This window comes from Triticum aestivum, chromosome 6D (assembly GCF_018294505.1).
Source record: "Triticum aestivum cultivar Chinese Spring chromosome 6D, IWGSC CS RefSeq v2.1, whole genome shotgun sequence".
Lineage (NCBI taxonomy): Eukaryota > Viridiplantae > Streptophyta > Magnoliopsida > Poales > Poaceae > Triticum > Triticum aestivum.
In genome coordinates, this window is record NC_057811.1 from 477,043,399 (window position 1) to 477,054,042 (window position 10,644).

The following is a 10,644-nucleotide window of genomic DNA, read 5'->3' on the forward strand; positions in this document are numbered from 1 at the left end:
TTTTGTTCCTGTTTAGTAATAAATAATTCATCTAGCCTCTGTTTAGATGTAGTTTTATGTTTTAATAGTGTTTCTGCCAAGTAGAACCGTTGGGAAGACTTGGGTGAAGTCTTTGCGATCTTGCTGTAAAAAACAGAAACTTTTACTCTCACGAGATTAGATGCCATTTTTTACTGGAGAGTGCTTTTAGGTTGATTCTTTTTGAAGATGATTAATAGAAAAATTCCTCACGTCCACCAATTTATTTAATAATTTTGGAGTTACATAAGTATACGTTTGATACAGATTCTACAGACTGTTCTGTCTTGGACAGATTCTGTTTTTGTGTGTTGTTTGCTTATTTTGATGAATCTATGGCTAGTATCGGGGGGGGGGGGGGGTATGAACCATAGATAAGTTGGAACACAGTAGGTTTAACACCAATAAATAAATATTGAGTTCATTACAGTACCTTAAGGTGGTGATTTGTTTTCTTATACTAACGGAGCTCATGAGATTTTCTGTTTGAGTTTTGTGTTGTGAAGTTTTCAAGTTTTTGGGTAAAGATTTGATGGATTTTGGAATAAGGAGTGGCAAGAGCCTAAGCTTGGGGATGCCCAAGGCACCCCAAGGTAAAATTCAAGGACAACCAAAAGCCTAAGCTTGGGGATGCCCCAGAACGCATCCCCTCTTTCGTCTTCATCTATCGGTAACTTTACTTGAGACTATATTTGTATTCACCACATGATATGTGTTTTGCTTGGAGCGTTGTAACGCCCGGATAATTAGGCTACAGTAAAACTCTCCTGATGATGCCATGTCATCTCTGTTACTGTTGCTAATCAAGTGTTAGTTCAAAACATTTGAAATTCAAAAAAATGAATTAGTGACAAACACCCAAAGTTTTCAAAAGTCAAAACAAAAATGTTCGGTGGGTGCCAAATATTGCACTTGTAATTATTGTGGAGAAAACAATTTTTTAGAAAGTGCCTAAGTATTTTAAAGTGAAATAAAACAGAAAAGAAAAATAAAGAAAAGAAAAGAAAAGGAACCCCCCCTCACTGGACCAGGCGGCCCAGCTCACAGGCCAGACCGGCCCACCTGGCCCAGCTGGCCAACCGCCAGCCCAGCCCCCTGCCTCGTCTCCCTTCCCTATTCCCACGACCCGGGTCGGAACAGGGGCGCGTCGCCACCAGACCTCCCTCGTCGGCGTCGAGGAGAGGATAAGGTCGCCAGCGCCCCCGCCTCCTCGGGCCCCTCTCCCACTCGCCCCCGCTCTCCCTCTCGGCCTCTGCGCCTCTCCCTCTCCCCTCAGATCCACGCCGCTCCCTCCTTCCCCACTGCCATAGCGTGCTCGCCGCCGTTCTCCATCGTCCCCGCGGCCACCGTCATTGCCCTGCACCCCCGACATGCCGTAGGCGTCCGACGTCGTCCTCCATGTCGACCGGTGCCCGCCGTTGGAGCCGGGAGGCACCACAGCGCCGGATCCACCTCGTCCCCTTCCGCCTCGGCCGCCGGTGATTCCCGTCGACCGCGGCCTCCCTCTGCGCTCCCGTTCACTCACGGGGCCTCCTTGCGCCCGCACGGTGAGCACCACACGTCCTCCCCCTGCCTCCCCCTCGCTCTGCTGCGCATAACGTCGCCGCCGTGGACGACCGAATGCAGCTCCGCCGTGCCGCTCATCGTCGTCGCTTCCTTCGATGCCATGGCCGTCCGAGCACACCATCGTGCTCGGGGCACTCCAGTGGTGCAGCCTGGCGCTTTAGATTGTTTATGCGCACGCTAGTTCTTCGTTTTCGCCGAGCTACCGTAGACCATCGACGCCGGCGACCTTGCAGCTCCCTGTTCCGGCCATCTCCGGTCGGTCCAGTGGCACCACTCGACGCGCGGCAGCGTCAGCGTTCGAACGCAGGTGAAAACGCATGGTTTGGCGTTCTGTAGCGAAGATCCGAGCCTCCCCGGCGAACTCGCCGCCGCGGAGAGCTCGCCGGCGCAACTCTGGCGCGGGCCGCCGACGTGGCACACCTGGGGCCACCCTCCGTGTCACTGCCAGTGGGGCCCCTGGACCCCTATTGACCAGTTGACCTGGTCAACTGTGCTGACTAGGCAGGCCCCAGCCACTGACGTGCGGGTCCCACCTCTTAATCCTCTAATTAAAACATTTTAATAATTAAAACTAATTAGTTTAGTTAATTAGACACTGACAGGTGGGCCCAGTAGTTTTACTAACTAAATTTAGATTAGTTTGAACTCTGTTTAACCCACTGTCTATGACAGGTGGTTCCCCCGTGTCAGTTTTGACCAGTCAACCGGACTGTTGACTGCTGACGTCACTCATATGTCATGCTGATGTCATATTCCTTTTTCTGTTAATTTAAGTAATTCTAGAAAATGATTAAATGTTTAGAAAATCATATAAAATAATCCGTAACTCGGATGAAAATACTTTCTACATGAAAGTTGCTCAGAACGACGAGACGAATCCGAATAGGCAGCCCGTTCGTCCTCCACACACCCCTAACCTATTTAACTCGCAACTTTTCCCCTCCGTTTCATCTGTCCGAAAACGCGAAACACCGGGAATACTTTCCGGGATGTTTCCCCCCTTAGCAGGTATCACCTAGTACCGCGTTTGGGCACACCTAGCCTCACGCTTTGTCATGTCATGCATCGTTATGCATCTGTTTGCATTGTATTCATTGTTTCTTCCCCCTCTTCTCTCCGGTAGACTACGAGACCGACGCCGCTGCTGGTGCCCCGACCGACTACGCTGTTGACGACCCCTCCTTCTTGCCAGAGCAATCAGGCAAGCCCCCCCTTGATCACCAGATATCGCCTATTCTTCTCTATACTGCTTGCATTAGAGTAGTGTAGCATGTTACTGCTTTCCGTTAATCCTATCCTGATGCATAGCCTGTCCTTGCTACTACTGTTGTTACCTTTACCTGCAATCCTACATGCTTAGTATAGGATGCTAGTTTTCCATCAGTGGCCCTACATTCTTATCCGTCTGCTGTGCTATACTATCGGGCCGTGATCACTTGGGCGGTGATCACGGGTATATACTTATATACTCTATACATGATACCTGTGGTGACTAAAGTCGGGTCGGCTCGTAGGAGTACCCGCGAGTGGATCTTGTGGCGGAGCGACAGGGCAGGTTGAGACCACCTAGGCGAGAGGTGGGCCTGGCCCTGGACGGCGTCCGCGGTTACTTCAAAATAACACGCTTAACGAGTTCTTGGTATTTGATCTGAGTCTGGCCATTTGGTCTATACGCACTAACCAACTACGCGGGAACAGTTATGGGCACTCAACATCGTGGTATCAGCCGAAGCCTTCGTGACGTCAGCGACTGAGCGGCGCGCGCCGGATTGGACTGGAACGCCTACTAGGCTAGGTCTGCTTTCGGTTGCGTTCGCAACGTGCAGGTGTGCAATGGGCGATGGGCCCAGACCCCTGCGCCATAGGATTTAGACCGGCGTGCTGACCTCTCTGTTGTGCCTAGGTGGGGCTGCGACGTGTTGATCTTCCGAGGCCGGGCATGACCCAGAAAAGTGTGTCCGGCCAAATGGGATCGAGCGTGTTGGGTTATGTGGTGCACCCCTGCAGCGAAGTTTATCTATTCGAATAGCCGTGTCCCTCGGTAAAAGGACGACCCGGAGTTGTACCTTGACCTTATGACAACTAGAACCGGATACTTAATAAAATACACCCTTCCAAGTGCCAGATACAACCCGGTGATCGCTCTCTAACAGGGCGACGAGGAGGGGATCGCCGGGTAGGATTATGCTATGCGATGCTACTTGGAGGACTTCAATCTACTCTCTTCTACATGCTGCAAGATGGAGGCTGCCAGAAGCGTAGTCTTCGACAGGACTAGCTATCCCCCCTTATTCTGGCATTCTGCAGTTCAGTCCACCGATATGGCCCTTTACACATATAACCATGCATATGTAGTGTAGCTCCTTGCTTGCGAGTACTTTGGATGAGTACTCACGGTTGCTTTTCTCCCTCTTTTCCCCCTTTCCTTTCTACCTGGTTGTCGCAACCAGATGCTGGAGCCCAGGAGCCAGACGCCACCGTCGACGACGACTCCTACTACACCGGAGGTGCCTACTACTACGTGCAGCCCGCTGACGACGACCAGGAGTAGTTAGGAGGATCCCAGGCAGGAGGCCTGCGCCTCTTTCGATCTGTATCCCCGTTTGTGCTAGCCTTCTTAAGGCAAACTTGTTTAACTTATGTCTGTACTCAGATATTGTTGCTTCCGCTGACTCGTCTATGATCGAGCACTTGTATTCGAGCCCTCGAGGCCCCTGGCTTGTATTATGATGTTTGTATGACTTATTTATGTTTTAGAGTTGTGTTGTGATATCTTCCCGTGAGTCCCTGATCTTGATCGTACACGTTTGCGTGCATGATTAGTGTACGATTAAATCGGGGGCGTCACAAGTTGGTATCAGAGCCGATTGCCTACAGGAATCCCCCTTTCCACACTCCTTGGCCGAAGTCGAGTCTAGACATTACAAAACTTTTACTAACATGGCTATGTGTCTTACGGGCCCACGTCGCCATTGGGTGGTACTAGGATCTTTTACTCCTCGACCTTTACTCTGGGACTCTGAACTCTCTTCTACTCGGGTTAAACGAATTTACTAACTCTAACACTAGGATCTCGTGACCACATTCACCCCAAAGTTGGATAAGCCATAGTTATTTCTTAGAATAGTATTTTGAACAATTCCCACACTGTCATTTAACTCCTTTGAAACATCTTTGCTTTCAGATGGAACCCACGAGGCAGGTCGTGCGCCACACGACGGCCATTGGTGCCCCGGGATCACCTGCTGTGCTAGCTGAGATGATGACCTATCTGGGTTACCGTTGGCACCCTGAGTACACCGTCTACGAGGAGTACCAGGACTTTAGCCAGGAGTAGTACCGTGCCATCGTCCACCTCTACTCTCGGGAGTATGACTCCACTACTGTGCTGCACACCGCTCATGGTGTTGGAGTGACCATCGATATGGCTGTCCATGATGCTGCTTATGCTGCTCTGACACGTCTTCGTGGAGAGTATCGGGAGTTGGACACCTCCCCTTTCAGGCACATTGCTATCGCATCTGATGTTGGTGCAGAGGGATACTATACTGCTGCCTATTCCACTGTCACCCGAGAGCCCTTCTACCATCAGAACCTGGTTCTGCATGCTGATGGGCTGGATCGAGCTAACCGAGCTCTTCGCCACGAGTTGTACACCACCCGTAAGCACCTTTACCGTGCTCTGACGCTGTTGCACCCCTTTGTCCGATCTAGAGAGCTGCCCCGTTCTGCGATCTAGCTAGCCAGGACTGTGATGCCCCAGGGTGTCGGCTGGCCAGAGGTGGGAGGCTACTCTCCCGCACTTGCTCCTCTTCTGCCACCTGAGCGTCAGGTTCTGCACCAGAGTATTCGCGGACCCCAGGTTGCTGACGTGGAGTTCCCGATGCGACACTACCAGCTTTCAGGCTACACCTACCTCCACAGTACCTCTTGGGACTGATGTAGGCTTGCTTGTTAGTGTTAGATGCATTCGCCGCGAGCCTGTGTGCCGCCTATGGTGTTTTAGTCTATGTACTGAACTCCGTGTACTGAACTCTATGCATGACCCCTTTTGTAAGTTATGCCGACTACTATGTAGTAGCTATCGTGCTCCTTTCATTATGCATGTTTCATCATGAATGATTCTTGTCTTTGCAAATTTCTCAATGCTGAACTACCCCTGTTATATATTAGCAGGATGGTTAGACCAGGTGGTCGTGGTAGTGGTGGCAATGCCCCACCACCACCTGAGTACATGGCTGGTATGATCCAACAGTTCGAACTGAACCGCCAATTCATGGAAAACATGATGGCTCAGTTTCCTCGCCCCAATATGGACCAGCAGTCAACCCCAGTAACTCTGCAGGATTTCATGCGCCTCAACCCAACTGTGTACCGCAGCTCAACTCAGCCTCTGGATGCTGATGACTGGCTCCGTGACATCACCTATGAGATGGAGTCTGCCGATGTAGCCCCTGCCAGCTATGTCACCTTTGCTTCCTTCTTCCTGAAGGGACCCGCAGCTCAATGGTGGGACAGCCACAGGCGTACTCTACCAGCTGGAACAATCATCACCTGGCCAGACTTCCAAGCTGCTTTCCGTTCCCGCTTCATTCCTCAGGGAGTCATGGACTGGAAGAAGCGTGAGTTCCGCAACCTCACCCAAGGCAACAAAACTGCTGAAGCTTATCAGCGGGAGTTTCTGGACTTGTCTCGCTATGCTGAAGAGGACATTGCAACTGATGCACGCAGACAGGAGAAGTTCCGTGATGGCCTTCAAGCTGACATCAAGCTCGCACTTCTAGTGCATGACTTTACTGATTTCGCCACCTTGGTGAACAAGGCCATCAATGTCGAAACTGGTCTGCAGGAATACCAGAGCTCTCACAGGCGCAACTGTGACACGGGCTCATCTTCAGGCCCACCCTCGCAGAAGCGTAAGATATGGATTCCCAATAGCATGTACCAGCCAACTGCACCTGCCCCAAGGCAGACCTATGCTGCACCTTGTCTGCCTACTCCTGCAACTAGGCAGCCAAGGCTTCCAGGACCACCACCCCGAGCTCCTGCTCCCACTCCCAATAATGGTTTGTGCTTCAGGTGTGGTCAACCAGGACACCGTGCTAGAGAATGCAACCAGAACCAGAATCAACTGGCCCTTCCAGCAACTGTCCATGGAAGCAACCAGCCCCGCAGCAAAAATGCCAAGTCTTATGGTCGTGTTCATGCCAACCACGTTGATCTCAACGAAGCTCAAGACCAGCCTGCTACCGTGATGGGTACTCTTCTCGTAAATTCAGTACTAGCATCCGTTTTATTTGATACAGGAGCATCCCATTCATTCATATCAGCAGAATTTGCATTCATGCATGGCATTAAATACGAAGAGATGAACACTCCGCTAGTGGTACACACCCCTGCGGGCCAATGTCAAACCTCTATGGTTAGTCACGACGTTCCTGTTGAAATTGAAGGACTGGAATTTCTTGTCTCTCCCATCGTACTGAAGTCCTGTAGCATTGATCTCATTCTGAGAATGAATTGGTTAAAAGCGCATACTGCTTCTATCGTTTGTGCCACTAAGACCGTCCATCTGCTACACCCTTCAGATGAAATAGTTACTTACCAAGCTCATCTGGTGCAAAATGCCGAGGCAAGGCTCTATGCATTGAATGCATTGAAAGCTGCACCACTCGAGGGCATTGAAAACATTCCCGTCGTGCGTGAATTCCTCGACGTCTTTCCTAAAGAACTTCTAGGGATTCCCCCTGCTAGAGCTGTCGAATTCATCATCGACTTGAAACCAGGCACCACTCCTATAGCCAAGCGACCCTACAAGATGCCGCCACATGAACTCCTTCAGCTTAAGGAGGAAATCGACAAATCCCTTCGCAAAGGATTCATCCGCCCAAGTTGCTCTCCTTGGGGAGCACCTTCTCTCTTTGTCAAGAAGAAGGATGGGACAAACCGATTGGTCCAAGACTACCGTCCTATAAACCAAGCTACCATTCAGAATAAGTATCCTCTTCCTCGGATCAATGATTTGTATGATCAACTGGCTGGTTCGTCAGTGTTCTCTAAACTCGACTTGAGGTTGGGTTACCACCAGATCCGTGTTCGCGAAGAGGATATCCCAAAGACCGCCTTCGTGACTCGATATGGTTCATACGAGTACACCGTCATGTCTTTCGGTTTAACTAATGCTCCAGCCACCTTCTCTCGTCTGATGAACTATATATTCATGGATTACCTCGACAAGTTCGTCGTGGTTTATCTGGATGATATCCTGGTATTTTCCAAGAACGAAGAGGAACATGCTGAACATCTTCGTCTTGTGCTGGAAAAGCTACGAGAGCATCAACTATATGCCAAGTTCTCCAAATGTGAATTCTGGCTACCCGAAGTAACCTATCTTGGGCATGTCATCTCTAAGTGGTATTGCCGTCAACCCTGAACGAGTCCAGGCTATCCTTGATTGGACTCCTCCCAAGAATGTTAAGCAAGTCAGAAGTTTTCTCGGTCTCGCCAGCTATTGCCGTCGATTCGTCGAGAACTTCTCCAAGATCGCCAGGCCTCTGACTAACCTGTTGCATAAGGGCGTCAAGTTCCAATGGACAGACAAATGTCAGGAAAGTTTCCAGGCACTCAAAGACAAGTTGACTTCTGCCCCAGTGCTAGCTCCACCTGATACTAAGGACTTCGTCATTTACTGCGACGCTTCCCGTCAAGGATTAGGCTGTGTCCTAATGCAAGACCGCAAAGTGATTACCTATGCCTCTCGGCAATTGCTCCCTCACAAAGAGAACTACCCAGTTCACGACCTCGAACTTGCTGCTGTCATTCATGCGCTGAAGCAGTGGCGACATTACCTTCTCGATAATCGTTGCGAGATCTTCACTGACCACCAAAGTATGAAGTATCTATTTACTCAGCCAGACCTGAACCTCCGTCAACAGAGATGGATGGAGATTGTTGCAGACTTTGACTTGGGTATTTCCTATACGCCAGGCAAGGCTAATGTAATGACTGATGCCTTGAGCCGCAAGTCGTACTGCAACCACCTCCAGGTTCACAAAGTTCAGCCCTAGCTTGTTGAAGAATTCAGAAAGCTGAACCTCCATATTGTTTCTTCGGGTGCACTCGCTCCCCCTCCTAAGGAGTTTCGCAAGATGAACCTCCGTGTTGTTTTCCAGGGTTCCCTCAATACCCTGGCTGTCGAACCAGATCTCTTGGACTCCATCAAGAGAATACAGGGATATGACTCTGAAGCCCACAAGATTAAGCGCTACCTCGCAGAAGGAAAGCCCTCATTCTTCACTATTGCTGATGATGGCACTTTGTACTTCAAGGGTGTAAGGGCATATTTATCCCTAAGATATTTTGGTGATTGATGACAATGCTTTTGCGGACTAATCGTGTGCATTGAGTTTTTCGGAGATTCATCCTTTGGCACGAGACGATTCCCTCCCCTCGGAGTTTGAAGCGAAGACGGTGTAGTACTTTCGAATTAGTTTGGTGGACTAGTTTCGTAGGGATCACCGTACTATCAAGAGGAGGTCCGCTTTGGAAAGGCTAGGGCGGAATCATCACGTACACTTCCTTTGCACACCCTCCAAGCCTTTCCGCTTCGTTGATGAGCTCGTTCCCCTCTCTCAGTGTGCCCTCTCTGGTCCCAGCGGTAGTACCGCGGGCCGGAGCGGTAGTACCGCTTGGGTACTATAAGCGGCAGTACCGCTCCACAGCGGTAGTACCGCTGTAGCCCCCAGCCGTAGTGCCACCGCGGCTTCGTGCTAGTACCGCCTCGATTCGAGGGGTCTTTTTCTGTGTCGGGTTTTACGGTACTTGCCGCGGCAGTGGGGGGGGGGGGTAGTACCGCTCGAGTGCGGTAGTACCGCCCTGACAACCGCGGTAGTACCGCTCAGGGCCCAGTGGCAGTACCGCGAGAGGGAACGGTAGTACCGCTGGCTAAGCGGTAGTACCGCTGGCCAAGCGGTAGTACCGCTCTCTGCGGGGCTGAAGTGGGGGGTAATGATTGGATTGCTTCCCCCACTATAAAAGGGGGTCTTCTTCCCCAAAGTTGACCTACCTCTTCCCCCAAAAGCTCCATTGTTGCTCCAAGCTCCATTTTCGCCCGATCTCTCTCCCTAGCCAATCAAACTTGTTGATTTGCTCGGGATTGTTGAGAAGGCCCCGATCTACACTTCCACCAAGAGAAATTTGATTCCCCCCACTTATCCCTAGCGGATCTTGTTACTCTTGGGTGTTTGAGCACCCTAGACGGTTGAGGTCACCGTGGAGCCATAGTCCATTGTGGTGAAGCTTTGTGGTGTCGTTGGGAGCCTCCAATTAAGCTGTGGAGATTGCCCCAACCTTGTTTGTAAAGGTCCGGTCGCCGCCTTCAAGGGCACCAATAGTGGAATCACGACATCTCGCATTGTGTGAGGGCGTGAGGAGAATACGGTGGCCCTAGTGGCTTCTTGGGGAGCATTGTGCCTCCACACCGCTCCAACGGAGACGTACTTCCCCTCAAAAGGAAGGAACTTCGGTAACACATCCTCGTCTTCACTGGCTCCACTCTTGGTTATCTCGTCCCTTTACTTTCGCAAGTTTACTCGTGTTATATCTCTTATTTGCTTGTGTGCTTGTTGTCATTGCATCATATAGGTTGCTCACTTAGTTGCATATCTAGACAACCTATTTTGATGCAAAGTTTAATTTGGTAAAAAAGCTAAAAATTGTTAGTTGCCTATTCACCCCCCCTCTAGTCAACTATATCGATCCTTTCAATTGGTATCAGAGCCTCGTCTCTTTTTAAGGACTTTACCATCCGAAGAGTATGGTTGACGTCGTAGACGGTGTGGAGGAGCACTCCGGTGTGAATCCAGTCTCGTCTACGGGAGATGGGGGAACCGCGGTCTCTCGTGAGGAATTAAATGTGGCGTTGGACACATTAAAAACCTCCATGACTACCGAGGTCGAAAGCATGTTTAATAAATACTTAGAAGGGCTTAAGCTTTCCACCGCACCGTTGAAAGTGGGTGATCCTGCCAACAAGGTGATGGATGCTACCTCCAACAAAGG